At 48.9% G+C, this 17,988-nt stretch overlaps 1 long non-coding RNA gene across 2 annotated transcripts in view; it reads right to left on the reverse strand.

The window, feature by feature from the left end:
* The window catches only part of LOC143829004 (uncharacterized), a 291,430-nt gene that overhangs the window by 212,765 nt on the left and 60,677 nt on the right, over positions 1 to 17,988 (reverse strand). The window contains exon 3 of one of the 2 annotated variants that reach the window (XR_013227967.1): positions 4,507 to 5,133. The exons of the other annotated variant lie outside the window; for it this stretch is intronic. This is a non-coding gene — a long non-coding RNA (uncharacterized LOC143829004). Of the gene's footprint in view, positions 1 to 4,506; positions 5,134 to 17,988 lie in introns of those variants that run through there. 2 annotated transcript variants of the gene reach the window in all.

Here is a 17,988-nt window from a genome sequence, read left to right on the forward strand (position 1 = left end):
CAGTAGCACCTTCCCAAGATAAGTTGGTTATTATACCCTGCTTTTCACTGCCTAGAGGAGTCTCAGACTGGCTTATGATAGTCTTTTCCTCTCCCCACAACAGACACCCTGTGAGGTAGGTGAGGCTGAGAGAGCCCTGAGAGAAAGGAAATCAGATCTAGCTCATGCATTATAAGAATAGCTGGTTTTTATATGCTGCTTTTCTCTACCCGAAGGAGTCTCAAAGTGGCTTCCAATCTCCTTCCCTTTTCTCTCCCCACAACAGACACCCTGTGGGGGGGGGGGGTGAGGCTGAGAGAGCCCTGAGATTATTGTTTAGCCAGAACAGCTTTATCAGCGCTGTGGAGAGCCCAGGGTCACCCAGATGCCTGCTTGTGGAGGAGGAGTGCAGATTCAAACCCGGCATGTCAGATTAGAAGTTTCCTAACTACTACACCGAGAGCCTCTTGTGGCACAGAGTGGTAAGGCAGCAGACATGCTGTCTGAAGCTCTGTCCATGAAGCTGGGAGTTTGATCCCAGCAGCCGGCTCAAGGTCAACTCAGCCTTCCATCCTTCCTAGGTCGGTAAAATGAGTCCCCAGTTTGCTGGGGGGTAAACGGTCATGACTGGGGAAGGCACTAGCAAACCACCCCGTATTGAGTCTGCCAAAAAAACGCTGGAGGGTGTCACCACAGGAATCATAGAATCATAGAGTTGGAAGGGGCCATACAGGCCAACCCCCTGCTCAATGCAGGATCAGCTCTAAGCATCCTAAAGCATCCAAGAAAAGTGTGTATCCAATCCAAGGTTCAGACATGACTCTGTGCTTGCACAGGGGATACCTTTACCTTTACCTTTTTTAACCACTACACCAAGCTGGCTCTCACTGCTTTTAACTGCTACACAAAACAGAACCTATCCCGGGCTATATTAAACAATTTCACAATGAATACAAATAAACATTTCTTATCTCTTCTTTTTTTATATATATATGTATATAAGCACAACTAGAACGGCCTCCAGATTGAACCGTTTTCAATTGGGCTTTCCTCAGTGGTTGTCAACTTTTTGTATAGTTCATGAAGTCCTGCAAAAGGATCAAGTTTTCCTTTTAAATTATATATATGTGGCCTTAGGCTCCCAGGTTTGGGGAGGTCTAGTCAAAAGGCAGGCAGTAGCTAGAGACAGGCAGAAGAAGCTGTTGCAGGAGGAGGGTGTAAGTCTTTTTTGACTCACTCATTGACTGTTGGGGGATTCTTTCCCTTTAAATTTGGTCCTTCTGGCCAGTGGCTTCTCAAAGCAATCCAAGGAGGGAGACACTCAGGTGCAGATTGTGTGATTAATAGGGTTTGCTATCTGAGAAGGAAGGAATGCTTTTGTCTTCGGTATTCTCTCTGTGTGTTTGTGTGTACTGGGGAGAGCTACACACACAACCCTCATCCCCCTCCCAAGCAGCTCATTCCTCCAGGGGAACTGATCTCTGCAGTCTGCAGAGGAGCTTTCATTCTGTGGGTTCTCCAGGATCCACTTGGAGACTGGCACCCCTGCCCAGCGGCGTAGATGCTAGCCTCCAGCTGGGACCTGGAGATCCCACTTCTAGGGGTTTCTCTTGATTAAAAAAAGTTGAGAAATGCTGACATGTTGTTGTTGTTATGTGCGAAGTCGTGTCCGACCCATCGCGACCCCATGGACAATGATCCTCCAGGCCTTCCTGTCCTCTACCATTCCCCGGAGTCCATTTAAGTTTGCACCTACTGCTTCAGTGACTCCATCCATCCACCTCATTCTCTGTCGTCCCCTTCTTCTTTTGCCCTCGATCTCTCCCAGCATTAGGCTCTTCTCCAGGGAGTCCTTCCTTCTCATGAGGTGGCCAAAATATTTGAGTTTCATCTTCAGGATCTGGCCTTCTAAAGAGCAGTCAGGGCTGATCTCCTCGAGGACTGACTGGTTTGTTCGCCTTGCAGTCCAAGGGACTCGCAAGAGTCTTCTCCAGCACCAGAGTTCAAAAGCCTCAATTCTTTGACGCTCGGCCTTCCTTATGGTCCAACTTTCGCAGCCATACATTGCAACTGGGAAGACCATAGCCTTGACTAAACGCACTTTTGTTGGCAGGGTGATGTCTCTGCTTTTTAGGATGCTGTCTAGATTTGCCATAGCTTTCCTCCCCAGGAGCAAGCGTCTTTTAATTTCTTTGCTGCAGTCCCCATCTGCAGTGATCTTGGAGCCCAGGAAAATTAAATCTGTCACTATCTCCATTTCTTCCCCTTCTATTTGCCAGGAATTGAGAGGGCCGGATGCCATGATCTTTGTTTTCTTGATGTTGAGTTTCAAGCCAACTTTGGCACTCTCCTCCTTCACCCGCATCAACAGGCTCTTTAGTTCCTCTTCACTTTCTGCCATTAGAGTGACATAGAGGCAGTAATGTCATATGCTGACATAGAGGCAGTAATTGAGAAACCCTCTGTCCATTCTTTGCCAACCAATGTTTGTTTGTAACATGTTTTGATTTACTGTGATATTGAACTGAACTGAAGAATGTACTGACTGAAAGTTTTTCAGTTCTTCAAGCAAATGTTGCTATCAATTAAATAATTTCTTTGAAGGAAGGATCTCTGACAAGTTCATGAATTATGGGGTGTTTATTGTTATTAGCTATTTATTAGCTATTCCTGCCACCCAGCAGCTCTTTGTTCCCCACCTGGAGCCTGGCATCCCTCCACCTTCATGGGATCCAAGGCCAGGGCTGTTCTCCTGGAAATGACCTGCAATTCCAGAATATCCCCAGGTCCCAGCCCCTCCCATCCTGCAACCTCTCTGCCACAGAGTCCCCCCCCCCTAACAAGCAAGTCTTTTCCCCTCCAGGAGATGAGTTGTTGTTGTAGAGTCCCCCCTCCCAAACAGCCATTTCCCCCTGGCGAGCCGATCCAGGAAATTTCCAGGCCACAGCTGGAGGTTGGCGACCCCTGGGTCAGGAACATTCCTTGAGGTTTAGAGGTGGGACCTTAGGAACCCAAGGGTGGGCAGGAGCTTTTGCCATGTAGCCAGCCCCCAGGAAGGCCACGATGCAGATGTGCACCCTAGCACCCCTTGTATTCCTGGGTCCAACGGGCTTTGCCTCTAGTGATTAGTGTTTAAAATGTATTTAACATGTTCTAAACTGCCCCAAGCCGCACCTGCCTAATATTTTTTTAACCTAATGGCAAAATGAGTCATGTGATATTGCATGGCATGTCTCTCCACATCTCTTCACAGGGCCTTCCATGGGGAACCACCTCTCTGGCCGTCTCTCCCATAGAGACAACGGCCTCCCAGTCCCACACACCCGGTGCTTGACAAGGTTGGCCATTTGTGATAAGGAAAGCTTTCTTTAGATTCGGCTTCTCTCTCTCCTTTTGACTGCAACCTGAATTGGGACTGGATTTACTTGAACAAATGCAAGTTTCCTTTTTTATTTTTTGCAATATACTTCTTGGGAGATTTATTTACTGCATCACGCTTCCACGGCTGGGCAGAACTCTGCTATATTCTCCAAATATCCCACCACTCACAAGAGCAGGCTCTGCCACATGGCCTTTCCTCCCCAGTTGCTTGAAAGATGTTCAAGCCCTGGAAGTGTTGCTGAATGAGCTGCGTTGCTCTCCGCTGCCTCCCCACCAAGGGAATTCCAGTTGACAGGAGCCGATTCAACTGGAGCCTGGCAGAGTGAAGTTGTTTATACGGCTCAGGAGCTGTAACTGCTGCACATCGAAGGGCTTCCCTTCAGGGGAAAGGAGCTGTTTTGCAGCCAGCGCAGAGGAGAAATTGGTGTGTTTAGCTCTTAAATAAAAACCTACCTTGGTGGAACCAGAGGATTCTTGCAGGGTTTCCAGAGTCCATTGTTAGCATGGTGCAGACCCAGGACTGAAGGAGGCCGAGTACCAGCTTGAATGAGTGGAATGGAAGGAAGAGCCGGCCTTTTTATTTGCAAAGAGAGCTTTTGAAACGGTGATGTTCTCCAAGACCGATTATGCACAGCGGCAGCCACACTGGGCCACCGCAGGTTTCTTGTGGCCGAGCAGCATGACTTGCTGCTTCCCATGGATTAATGGGGGAAGAAATCCCACGGCACACACGGTCAACCACAGAGTTGTGTATGTGCGTGCACAAGTCTGGGGCAGAAAAGGGTCTGCCACATAGGGGGAGGGGGCAAGGGGGGGTTTCCCAGCATGAATGTGGGATAGTGTCACAATACTACCCAACCATTGTGAGGGTGAAAAAATGCATCATGGAGCATCAATGCTGGGACACTGTTGGTGGGTGTCCCTTTATGCTAAGGTGACCAGATTGTCCCACTTTTGGAGGGGCACCTGGCAAATTGTACTTATGTTGAAAGTAAAAATATATATATTACAATACTATTTTTGCATTCTATGAAAATTTTTGCTGCTCCATATAGACCAAATTTTTAATCAAGAACCCCCCTGGTCAATGGTGTCCTGCTTTACCAATGTTAAAATCTGGTCACCTTACTTTATGCAAAGGTCCGGACCAGCATAACTGCCGAACGCAGGGCATTGGAAGCCCTAAAGTGGACCAGGGCCAGGAAGGGGCTGGGCTGGCGGCAATGTTGTCATGCATAACCAAGGATTTGCCCCGCTATCATTCAGGCGCCAGCTCAGCCTTTTGCCCCCATGCATAATGGGTCCAACTATAGTTCTGCAGTTGGGCTCAAAAAGGGCATCTAGAGGGTTGCCACCGATTTTGTGTGGCTCAGTCATCATTCTTTGCAAGAGGAGGCTTAAACAAGCATATGATTTTTAATCTTTGTGTATATGAATGTCAACCAACCTGAGCCTGCTTTGCAGGCAGGGCGTGGTCTGTAGATTAAACAAACAAAACAAAATTCAGTGTGTTTCCATATGCACATCACTGAAGAGTTTCCACAATACAGGTATGTACCTATTTGGGATACATTATCATTTAGTAGGTTTGGTATAGTGGTTAACAGCGGCAGCCTGTAATCTGGAGAGCCAGGTATGATTCCCCGCTCCACCACACGAAGACAGCTGGGTGACCTTGTGCCAGTCACAGTTCTCTCAGAATTCTCAGCCTCACAGGGTGTCCATTGTGGGAAGCAGAGGGGAAGGCGATTGGAAGCTGCTTTGAGACTCCTTCTGGAAGAGAAAAGCAGCATATAAGACCCAACTCCTCTTCTTACACCCTTCCAGTTATCATGGATACAGATGAAAACATATCACTCCTTTTCAAATACCTTTTTATTTTATTCTTTGGTCGCCCAGTCACAACTTGACATGCTGACCCCATCAGGTTTCCATGGAAAGAAACGTTCAGAGATGGTTTGCCATTATCTGTGTTCCTGCTGGCCTTCCTCGCTGGTCTCCAATCCCAATCCCAGGCGCAGCCAACCCTGCTTGGTCTCCGAGATCTGGTGGGATGGAGCTAGCCTGAGCCTGAGCCATCCAGGTCAATGCATTATTGAGGTCTCTGGAAGTCACCTACTGACATGCAACTTCAGTATCATTACCGCAAGCTACAGATGTCCAGTTCCCAGCAGCAAAGGTTCTTCCCAAGCCTGAAGACACCCAGAATATTAATACTCTGGAAATGTAATCTCCCTACCACACAAATCCACCCACATACACAGCCCTGCACAAGCTTATAAGTCCACACAATGCTCTTTGAACACAACCACCAATACGTCACTTCAATCTTTCCCAAAGATTCTGAGGTTTCCAGCTCTGGACACAATAACTAGAGGACTTCTTCATGCAGGGAGGAGGACAAAGTCATGGACAATTGTAACTTTGGGAAGGAAGGGAGTCCCAGGTGCCGCCAAGTCACTCACTGCCGACTGACAATAATCGTGTAGGGTTTTCAAGAGATGTCCAGAGATGGTTCGCTGTTGCCTGCCTCTGCCTCACAATCCTGAACTACGTTAGTGGTCTCCCATCCAAACTAGGGATATGCGCTTCGTCTCGGATTCTTCGGCGATCGCGGAAGCCCAAGGCAGCGTGTAGGAGGCCAGCGCCATGGCGCTGGCCTCCTACGTGCGGCCTTGGGCTTCCGTGATCGCCAAAGTGGCCAAGATGAAGCGCACATCCCTAATCCAAACAGTCACTAGTGCCGACCCTGATTAGCTTCCAAGTTCTGGTGAGATCAGCTATCCAGGTGACAGCTGGAATATTTTATAGATATTCTGTGGGCCTGGAGATGTCAAAGCAACAGGCGCTGTCTCCAGGTAAGGAGGCCTGTGGTTCAGTGGAACAGCCTCTGCTTTGCAAGCAAACGGTTCGATCCCGGGCATCCCTGCTTTAAAGGAAAAGGTGGTAGGTGATGTGAAAGACCCTAAGGCCCTGGAGAGATGCTCCCCGCAGTGGTCCAATGGACTGTCACTATAACGCAGCTTCATGGGAGCTGACAACTGTGGAGCCGTAAGGAGCTTCCTTGCTGCGGGTGAAAGGCCTGTCAGTTTATGGCGGAACATTTTAGAAGGTCGGCCTTTGTTTTGCTAAGTGATTTCCCCCCTCCAGAGTGGCATCTGTTTGACTGGTGACTTTTCCCTTCCAGGGGGGCTGGGCAGGCTCCAGAAGTGAGCTGTGTTCCCCTCCTGCAATAACCCACACAGCCTTGACACCTGTTTGTCCTAACAGCATTAGCCAAGAGCCCCGCTGCTGCTTGACATTGTTGTGATGCTTGGCAAGGACTGAGCTGTGTTTTCCACCTCATTTACCTTCAGCTCTTGGGTGAGCTTCTTTGGGGCGGGGAGGGACTGGGATTCAACACGTTTATTTTCTCCTCTTACAAAGGAAACGGGAGACAATCCCCAGGAACAGAGCGTGTGAGGATGAAGTAACGCTTGCGGCCACGAAACCCTGATGTGTTTCATTACTTATCTGCACCTCGTAATAAGCACACTTCGCAACAGGATGAAGAGCCTGGCCTTCTCAGGCCAGTCTAGGATCCGGCTAAAATGGCTGCCACCTGCTGCTAGGCCTCTGCTCGCGCCAGCACAAGCGAGTCGGTGCTCTTTGCTTGCTCTGTGGCCTCAGGACCAAACGGGAAGAAAGGAAAAAGTCTGAGCGTCAGAGGAGCAGCACAATGACTAGTAGTGATGTGCCTAGATCCACCCTTTTCAACCTTTTGAGCATGGAGGAGCCCCTGAAATAATTTTTCAGGCTTCGAGGAGCCCAGAAGTGATGTCAGCTGGCCACGCCTACCTGCCACCCCCACCCCGGAAGTGACATCACCACACACATTGCAGGCTCGAGGAGGGCTGAGGGAGGGAAAGGCGGGAGGCAGTTTAAGGCAAGAGCTGGTGAGTTGGCTCCACCCTCTCCCAGGTGCAGAACGCAAAAGAACTCACTCATGCTTGGGATGGGGGGGGGGGAGCAAGGGAAGGGGCCGGTTCTGTAGCTTGTGGCCAAGTCCATTAAGAGAGAAAGTGAAAGTCTGTGAGCCAACTGTGGTTGGGAATCCCTGGTCTAGATCAAGAAAGGCTCCTGGTCAATGAACTGTTGCGCCCTTGTCACAAGCCCCTTGAAATTGGGGAGGGGGTAAAAAGGTACCAGGATCCTTTATGGATCAAGATGGGGAAAAGATTTGTCACCAGATAATGGCTAAATATCTGATTGGTTAAATAAATTGACAGAATACAGGACAATGGTGAAACATACGTATACACAACAAATCGGTACTGGAATTCAGAGGAAAATGTAGGTGAATATTAGACTATATTGAGCAGTAGAATCAAAGTTGAATAAAGGGGGAGAGACCTATTGATTGTATATTTGAACTATGAGGGTTACACAATACCTGATCTGTAAAATAATTTGATATTTATTGTTAAATCTCCGCTCTATGAATATTCTGGTTTTCTTTTAAATAGTACAGTATTTGCTGGCGTATAAGACTACTTTTTCCCCCTGAAAAACATGCCTCCAAGTGGGGGGGTCGTCTTATACGCCGGGTGCACTTCAGTTGGGATAGACATAGCTGCCCATAGTGGCCCATAGTACTGTATTTTGAGTGGAAATGTTGAGGGGTCGTCTTATACGCCCAGTCGTCTTATACGCCGGCAAATACGGTAATTGCAGTATATAAGTATAAGTAGTATTCCTTTCTCTTCTATGTCTTTTTCTAAATAAATGAAATATATATTCAGTACAAGTTTGTCCCTGAAGGCCCTCAGCGTGGCTTCAGTCTCCCTAGACAGCACAATGGTTCTTCTTGACCTCATCTGGGTTAAAATGCATCCATCACAGGGCACACAGTGACCATGATTAGATCATGAAGGTCTTTTGTTCAGTCTTGCCCCACTAAGAGTAGAGTTCTCCAAAAATGTCCACTGATTTCCAGACTGCAGAGTTTAGTTCTCCAAGAGAAAAGGCAGCCTCGGAGGGCGTATTCTGTGGCATATTTTAGATTCTGGTAGACATATACGTCCTAAAGCAGGGTCCTTGACCTTTTTGAGCCTGTAGGCACATTTGGGATTCTGAAACAGGATGGGGGGGGGGGGGGGTCTTGTGTATGCAGACTTAATAGAGCTACTGAACACTATTCAAATGAGGTATTGCAAATGGACCAATCACAGATGGTTGCTTGAAGGACTTGAGGACCAATGAGTAGGCTGCATTAAGGGCCAATCAGGTTCTTTGGCGGGCTAGCCAAACTGTATATAAGTACATGTTGTGCCCATGTTCCCTGTCCGGTATGTGGTTAGTGTTTGGATTCAATAAAGAGCTGTGTTTCTGAAGAACCGAACCCGCAGACTTACTGGAGGGGTCAACCATAAAATGGCTGCTGCAGGAGGCAGAGCCAATGACAGAATGTGTTTAACAGGATGCCTCTTCAAATGAGCATATTGTTTCAAAATACGCTCTTGCACACACAGTTTATCTTATGGCACACACGGAAGAGCCTTGTGCTGTGGGAGTGGTCACTGTCAAAGGTAAAAGGTAAAGATATCCCCTGTGCAAGCACCGAGTCATGTCTGACCCTTGGGGTGACGGCCTCTAGCGTTTTCTTGGCAGAGTCAATACGGGGTGGTTTGCCATTCCCTTCCTCAGTCATTACCATTTTACCCCCCAGCAAGCTGGGCACTCATTTTACCGACCTTGGAAGGATGGAAGGCTGAGTCAACCTTGAGCCGGCCGCTGGGATTGAACTCCCAGCCTCATGGGCAAAGCTTTCAGATGGCTGCCTTACCACTCTGCGCCACAAGAGGCTCTTGCTGTCCATGGGTGCCCCGTTGATCTTGTCCTATGAATGCCCAGAGAGGGCAGATGGTGTCAGGCAGTTGTTTTTGTTATGGGATAACTAGAAACTAGTCTGCTGTCTCCTATAAAGATACTAAAGATCAGACACCAGTTGGGGATTGAGAGAGAGAGAGAGAGAGAGAGATGGACAGCTTCATCCTGCCATTTGAACCTTACTTCTAAATAGGGAGAAGTCCCTTAACAGAGTGCTGCGAGATCTGTTACTGCAGTGGTCCCCAACCCCCAGTCCGGGGACCGGGACCGGTCCGTTGATCAGTCGGTACCAGGCCACGGCTCCTCCTTGTCCTTCTCCCCGGCTGCTGCCTCGAGGGCTGCCCTGCCACTCTGCCGACGGCTCACCTCTGGTGCTCTCCAGTGGCCGCCGTGGCTGGGGCTCCCCTTCAGAGTGGCACTGCGCAGCTGCTGCTGGCAGTGCCTCCCAGCGGCCAGCAGAAAGACAGGGGTGCCGGCGGGAAAGCAAGCGGATCAAGGGCTCACTCCGCGCCAATGTCCCTCGGCAAAAGACTCTCTCCCCCCCCCCCGGCCTCAGTAAAATTGTCAAGCATTGACCGGTCCCGGGTGATAAAAAGGTTGGGGACCACTGTGTTACTGGATTTGAGTTTTGATCAATGTTACTGACAAAGCCAAAGCATGTGGGTGGGGGAAGGGGATGTTTTACCGAGGCCAAGAGATACAGGAGGCCCAGCCAAGACAGACAGTAGCTCCGTGATCAAGTGGAAGTGCAGCTCAAGTATAGCTCGTTTGACTCTATTTACAAGAATCTAAGTCCCTGGATCCTGTATTTCCTGTATGTCTATCGTCAGATATTTGGAGGTTTGCTTGGGCTCATGAGAAGCAGCCTTAGAACAGAACATGCAACATTCTTTTAAAAAGTGACTTTCTGGCCTGGCCCAGACCTTCGTCTAGAAAGACAGCAGCTTGTGCCGTTAAACTTAAGCTTGTAGCGTGAGAGACAGAGAGATTTGTGATTCTCCCATATGACACTGCCTTTCAAGAACTACAAATCCCAGAGTTCCTTGAGAGGGAGGGACAAAGCACCATAATCATCAGGAGCAGCGTGAGCCAGTGCTCGGGTATTTCTCCAATAGAATTTTTAAAAATAAACTTTGACACTATAATATCTTCAAATCAATGAAAATGCTATAAATTAGCAGTTCTTGGGCTTTCTTCTTTGTGACAGATATTCTCTTCCATTATCGGTTGGAGACCTGAGAAGCAAGCAGGCACACAATGGCCAGTAAACCACTTTGCATGCCCATAAACAAACCATGTGACCCACGATTGCCTGTTCCCAGGAGCAACTAGTGTCAATAAACATTAACCCTTTCTCTGACAGACAGCAGCTCACAGACAATGACGAACAGGGCCTGGACTGCTATCGCCAGTAGGGTTGGGCGCTTCGGTGCCTGAAGCAGCCGTTCACTCCCGATGCAGCCAGCACCGTGCTGTGGTGGGGAGGGGAGGCGTAGGTGTTGCACACCAGTGGGCACATGCACACGCGGAGATTCACAAATTGCCTCAGAACTGTTTTCAAAATTCAAACTGCAATGTAGACATTAATTAAATAACATGACCAATTCCACAAGGAGGGCTAAAATGCATGATTTAGGGTGGCAAATCGAGTTTTGGCAATTTCCCTCATTTCGAGTTAAATCTGACCAAAACTCGAGGCAGCTCCTGGATAGCCTCGGGATGCAGGCAACATCACGTGGAGGGGGCTCTAAAAGCCACCAACATCCAGAGGCTGTCCAGGGGTACATAACTCGTGCGGAATCAGTCCATGAAATAACACAACGAATCATGTGAAAAATCCTGCTACATATAGTATTGGGATGTATTCCCTTGAATTCTATCACCTGGCTGTGATAGAATGTTTCTCACCCATTCCCCTCAGGACAAGGGTGGCCCACAGGGCTGAAGAAAAATGTCCTGTCCTTTTAATAGAAGCATAATGTGTTTAAATGGGTAGAGGAAGCTTTTCATTGTGTCGAGGTGAATAACATCACCTGGTAATAACATCCCATTATACCTCTATTAAAGGGGTAGGACATTTTTCTCCAGGATTATTCGGCATAGAAGAACAATTCATGGTCCCTCAGGCAAAAGAAATGCGAAGAAACAAGAACTTTGATTAGGAGCTTGTCTCCCTTCCATGATCACTGCTGAATAAAGGTAAGAAACTCCTTGACCTTATAGAATCATAGAATCATAGAGTTGGAAGGGGCCATACAGGCCATCTAGTCCAACCCCCTGCTCAACGCAGGATTAGCCCTAAGCATCCTAAAGCATCCATCTTCTCTTGGCAAGGACTTTTTCTCACCAATAAGAGACTTTACTGGCTAGCCCCTTCTTTTATTATGGCTTAGTTCAGGGGTGGCCAAACTGTGGCTCTCCAGATGTCCATGGACTACAAGTCCCATGAGTCCTTGCCAGCACATGCTCATAGGAATTGTAGTCCATGGACATCTGGAGAGCCACAGTTTGGCCACCCCTGGGCCCTAGTTAATCTCATCTTCAGCTAGCCCATTTATTATTTCATTCCCTTTTAAACTGGATTTTAATTACTTGGCAAACTTGAGGCATCTAAATGTTCATTAGTTACATACATCATCTGAAAGTCTCTTGAGCTGGAATATTGCTGGAAATAATTACAGAGTCACACATCTGAATGTATTTAATCTGTGTAGCTGATGAGATCTTCAGATACCCTACTGGGAAAGGGCTCCACCTTACCCCACCCACTTTCTGACAACACTTGCTGGTTGCCAAGAAAACTATTAGTGGGCATCCTGACACCCGTGGGCACCATGTTGGGCATCATGTTGGAGACCCCCACTCTAAATAAATAAACATGAGTGTGGCTTTAGAGGGTCCCAACAACCTGTCCTTCTGTCTGGTTCTGCTACGCCAGCCTTTCTCAACATTTCTACCCTTGAGAAACCCCAAAAGGGGCACAATCGTGCATAATATGGTTGGAAAGCACAGCTGTGAGCACACCTACCTGGGGCCCCTCCTCTTCCCAGTCCTTTCAGGCCCATCATTGGTAATTTGCGGGGAGGGCGGGTCGACATGGCCAGGGATTAGCAGGCCCTTGTTCAGTTAAGTTGTGATACTTCTGTCCTACAAAGCTCCAGTACACTCTTGCTACATACCTGCCTTGTCCTTCCTTGAGAGCCTTCAAGTCAAAAGCCTTACCTGGTGTGGAATCTGGGGGCCATTTCGCACGGCTTCAAAATAGCACAATGGTTGCTAATTGGAAACGCTACTAATTTGCCATAACCCACGACGTCGTAGACAATCTGCAACAATCCTGAAACCGACCCGCAAAAAGCGCTTCGTTGTAGCGCTTTCAGGGGAATCCGGAAAAGTGGATTCACCCTCCGGATAGCGATACACTCCTGCAACCAATCTGCAACAATAGCGCTAAAGACCTGTGCGTTACCATTGTTGCGGGTTCTTCAAAGTCCCTCCTCCTGAGCCTGTCCTCCAAACTTCCGGCGAAGCGATCGCCATTTTTTTTTCTCCGAGCGAGCGGGGATAAACGCACCAGCGAGCCTCTTTCTGTTTAGAGGCTTCCCTGGCTTCAGTCCTTCACCTTTAGTCACTAAGCACAAACCACAGAAAAGCCCGTTTGCTGAAATAAAGTCCCTTTATTTTTTACACATTAATTCAGCCGAAAATCGGGCCCGTGAGAGGGGGGGGGGATTTTTTTTTTATCACTCGAGGCAGCATGCCAACGATCATACAATCAAACGACAGCTCACATTAGGCAGCTGGATGGGTCTCTCCGTTGCAACGAATCTACCTAGATTCGTTGCTATGGGTCTGTTTTTTTTTTTAAAAACCTTTCTTAAAGGGAAAGGGGCTGTTTGGGAGCATGCTAACGGCTGCCCATTGGCTGCTTGACGGCCAGGGGCGGGACGAGCTTGGCAATAGCGCTTCCTTTCTAGCGATTTCTACCGAGACCGGAAGCCTGTGGGAAACGCTAAAAAACGCAACTGATTCCACTACAAAGGCAGGTATGCATAACGACGAATTCCACTATTTTAAATGGCGATTTTTCATTCCGCAAACAATTTGCAACAAAGATCCCCGTGCGAAAAGGCCCTGGGAGTGCCCGTGCAACACAGACCTTTTCAGCACTCTCCGATCTCATTGGCTCTCCCTCCCCAAAGTTCCAGCAAGTTCTGTGCTGCTGTTATACAGAGAGGAGGAGTGGAAATGCCAGGGCCAGTCAAAACACAGAATATTGAAAAGGTCAGCGCTGCACAGCATACGGCACTAATTCGTATCACCATTAGAAGTCCAATATTTCATCTCATGGCGGAGATTATAATGAGGATCGAAATGGCACCACATTAATTCATCTTTGTGACAAACACGGCAATCAAAATTGGAAGTGTGCGCACACACAATATTCTCGTTACAGTTTTTCGCCTGTGATCTTGGACTCCTTTAGCTGTAACCAAGGCCCTAACATGTGAAAAGGATGGGGTTTTTTTTCTAATCTCCAAGAAAAAAACAGGCCGCCAGAAAATTCTGTTTGTCACAAATGCTGTTTAGTCCGACAACAACGGTTTTACTTGTGTGTTCCAAGCTCCCTGAAAGAGAGAGATGATAAAAGAGAGGAGAGAGATCTTAGAAATAGCGCTACCAGATGCCTCTCCTTATTTGAAAGATGCCAGAAGGCATTTGAACGGAGCAGGCCGCATTATTTCAGAGCACGGGGGTTGCCAGCTCCTTCAGGCAAGGCCTGAAGATCCTCTAGAAATGCAACTGATCCTGAAGGAAACGGGAGTTTCAGAGGACAGGCCCTTTGGCATCACACCCCGGCTAGTCCTGGAGGCAACTGAGTGGTTTTGCCAGCAGCCTCGTTGATGCTCACCTTGCCTCAAGCAATGGATTGGAAACCCTGACTGGACCTCTTGGGCTGTGATTTTGGACTGCCCCAGCCTGATTACACTGACCTCCCTCCCGGCTTGACTCTGCTTCCTCTGACCCACACTGCTCAAGAAAACATCCTCACAGCTCTCGGGAGTAGCCCAACATCTCCAGCCTACTGCCTAGAACCAGCCCAGGAGCAGACCACTTGAGAGGGGCTTTATTTGTTTGTAATAAGACATCTTTTAAAAATCCAAAAGTCCATCAAAATATAATTGCTGCCCTTCGTAGGTGGCCGACCTCCTTGTCAAGGTTGGAGATCTCCCAGAATTGCAGCTGCTTTCCAGACTACAGAGAACCAGTCCCCGGGAGAAACTGGTTGCTGGGAGGGGAAGACTTTGTGACATTCTATTTCCTGTACCCTGTCCTCTCCAGGGTCCATCCTCAAAACTCCAGGAAATTTTTGACCTTAGTCCTTCAGCTGCTCAGAAACCTGCCTTATTCTGGAAGAAACTGCTCGTCTGCTATAGCCGCTTAGCAAGTCTGTCCTGCAGATAACGCTGGGGAAGATTGTATAGCATAAGAGAGATAAATGGCAGAGGCCAGGCCAATAGAGGCAGGGTGCTGAGTTTCGGCTGGCCAGAGTGGACCGTTCTGCTTCTGGAGGCAGGTGCGGGAGGTTCAGTTTTGAATGCTCGCCCATGTTCGAACAAAAACAGCTCCATGGAAACCGATGCCACAAGTTGCCTGCTTTTACTGAAAGGAAGAAGATCCGAAGCTGGGGAAGATGCCGCTGCCAAGAGCCGGTTTCCTAAGCTGATGCCAAACACTCTCCCAACTGCTTGCCTTCCTGGAAGCCAGGGATTCGGACGGCAGCCAGCAGGCTTCTCCAGTCTCCCCCCGCCAGAATCAACACGACCGCCCCCATGCCCCCAAGCACAGCTTTCACACTGATGGGCCATGTCAACTGGAGCCGATTCATCCGTGTCAACTGCACCGGTGGTCTGCTGTAAGCGAACCGATTTAGGCTGAGCCCTGCTGAGCACCAGAAAGGAAGGCAGGTGCCATTTTCAACACAGAGGATGTAACTTGGCCGAAATTCACCACAAGCTTCAATTGGTTCACAGGCATTCCTTCTCCCTAGAGACGACTAGAAGCTGCATTTCTAGGATGGCCCAGGCTAGCCCCATCTTTAGTAGGGTTGACTCCAGTTAATATTTGAACGGGAGACCACCACGGAAGTCCAGGCTCGCTCTGCAGAAAGAAACCACCTCTGTCTCTTGCCTTGAAGACCCTTGCGGGTCTTGAAGGCACTTTCTGCCGGATTTACCCCACAAGCTTCAATTGGTTAACAGTCATTTCTTGTCCTTAGAGACCTCTGGAAACTGTATTCCTATGAGTCCCCCCAACATTAAGTGAGTGCAGGGCCAGAATCTCCATTTGAAGCACCCTCCATAGACTACGATTTCCAGGGTGCTTTAGAAAGGAGTCCAAAGCGTTAGAACGGTGTGAAGCTGCCACAAATGTGTAATGTAGGAATTCCCTCAGAACAATGATGATGGATCAGATGTCCAAGATCGGGGGTCTTCAACCCCCGGTTTACGGCCCAGTACCGGGCCGCAAAGGCCTTGGTAGCGGACCGCTGGCGGCCATGCCTGCCACTCCACACCCCGCAGCGAGAAACTCACCAGGCTGCAAGAGAAGCGGCCCAGCTAGCTTCTTGCTGCTACGGGGGGGGGGGGAGAGGTAGGCGCGGCTGCCGGCACACTGGCGGACACAAACGTGCACATGGGGAGCTGCTGCACATGCGCGTTAGCGCCCCCTGGTGGTGAAAGTTTGCATGCGCGGCAGCTCCACGCATGCATGTTTTCACCATCAAGGGCGCTAACGCACATGCACAGCGCCCGGGCCACCGGCTCTTCCCCACCCCCGGAGGCGGTCCCCGACCATCAAAAGGTTGGGGACCGCTGTCCAAGATTAATTCCAGTCATCCCACAGCTGTGATGACATTTCCTAGTTCAGTGATCCAATACATTCAGCATGAATTGCATTGGGTAATTTCCTTGTGTCATTTCAGCTGTGGTCTATGTCAGTAGTCCCCAACCTTTTTATCACTGGGGACCGGTCAACGCTTGACAATTTTACTGAGGCCCGGCAGGGGGAAGTCTACTCCTCTCCTCTCGACCACTGCCCTAACACTCTCTGACTCTTCGCTATGGTAATGTTTAAACATCCCTTCAAAATAAGACACAAAACAAGACAAAATATGCCACAAAAACGAATATAAAGAACATTTTACTTTCATGGAAATTTTAACTCGCGATAACGACAAATCAACAGGAGACCTGACTTGTTTCTCTGCAACGAGACAGTCCCATCTGTGAGTGATGAGAGAAAATGATACCCAAAGTGTGTTGCTTATGTCCAGTCTACTCCGTTGTTTTGTTTTGGTTGCTGTCACTGCAGAAAACCCAGCTTCACACAGGATGTCAGCGGCAGAGTGGCAGGGCAGCCCCCAAGGCAGCAGCTGGGGAGGAGGACAAGGAGGAGCCACGGCCCGGTACCGACTGATCTACGGACTGGAGGTTGGGAACCGCTCATCTATGTTCCTGCAACGGTTGTAGAGGACACTAATCTGGACCCAATCGGCCAACCAAAAATCTCATGTGAATTCAAGATGTGGGATTCAGGATGAAGTGGGGTTGCATTCAACCATACCTTTGCCCAGAGCCTTGCAAGCCCTAAGCACATTGGTGGTTCTCCACCCAGTCAGTACTCTCCAAAAAACTCTAGATGATACATACAGAGCCAATATGTTTGCAGTTCCAGAACTGACTTCTGTAACTCGCTCTACGCTAGCCTACCCTTGTCCCTGACCTGGAAATTGCAGCGGGTACAAAATGCAGCTGCTAAGGTCCTCACTGGTACACCTTGGAGGGCTCATATTCAGTCAGTGCTGAGGCAGCTGCGCTGGTTGCCAGTTTGTTTGTTTGTTTGTTTGCTTGTTTATATACCATCCTCCCCTGAGGCTCTGGGTGGTTTACATAAAACGCAGAAAACAGTACATGGAACTCAGCTTTTCACAATATCAATAACATTCATATGAAACTATAACAGAGGTAACAGAGTATAAGGCTGTGAAGAGGTCCATGCATGGGTGGATTTCTGGGAGGGAGGGAGCAGGGGCCCTGTAGAGGTTGCTGGTTACCTGATCTCAACCAAATGCAGCCTGGATCAGGTTCAAGGTTTTGGTTTTGACCTTTAAGGCCTTACGTGGTCTGGGACCGACATATCTGATGGATTACCTGCTGCCTTATACCCCATGCAGAGTGTTACGCTCTGTGGGTTCCAATATACTGGTCATTCCCAGCCCCAGGGAGGTTCACCTGGCCTCCACCAGGGCCTTTTTCTGTCCTGTCCCCGACCTGGTGGAATCAGCTCCCCAAAGAGGTCAGGGCCCTGCAAGAACGTTCTGTGTTCTGCAGGGCCTGTAAGACAGAGTTCTTCCGCCAGGTCTTTGGTTGAAGTCAGGGCATGGGAGCTCAGACGGGCCCCTATATCTGCAGTGGAGTCAGCATCCATAAGTTGTCCCTGACCAAGCGATAGACACCTCAGCTGGTGAAATGAATGGAAGCATCGCCTAAGTCTTCTGTAAATGAGTTGCAATTAGCCAACACATAAAGAGAAGCCCCAAGCAATTCAGACTTGATAGAGTTGATTTGGCTAATTGAGAAAGACCCCATTTGGGGAGGCTGTGGAGAGAATCAGGTGAGGCTCTGGAGAGCTTTAGAAGGGTCTGCTGGGGAGACATTTAAAGCCCCACCAAATGGCTGCTGGAGTCAGCTGCAGCTT

This window comes from Paroedura picta, chromosome 2 (assembly GCF_049243985.1).
Source record: "Paroedura picta isolate Pp20150507F chromosome 2, Ppicta_v3.0, whole genome shotgun sequence".
NCBI classification, from domain to species: domain Eukaryota; kingdom Metazoa; phylum Chordata; class Lepidosauria; order Squamata; family Gekkonidae; genus Paroedura; species Paroedura picta.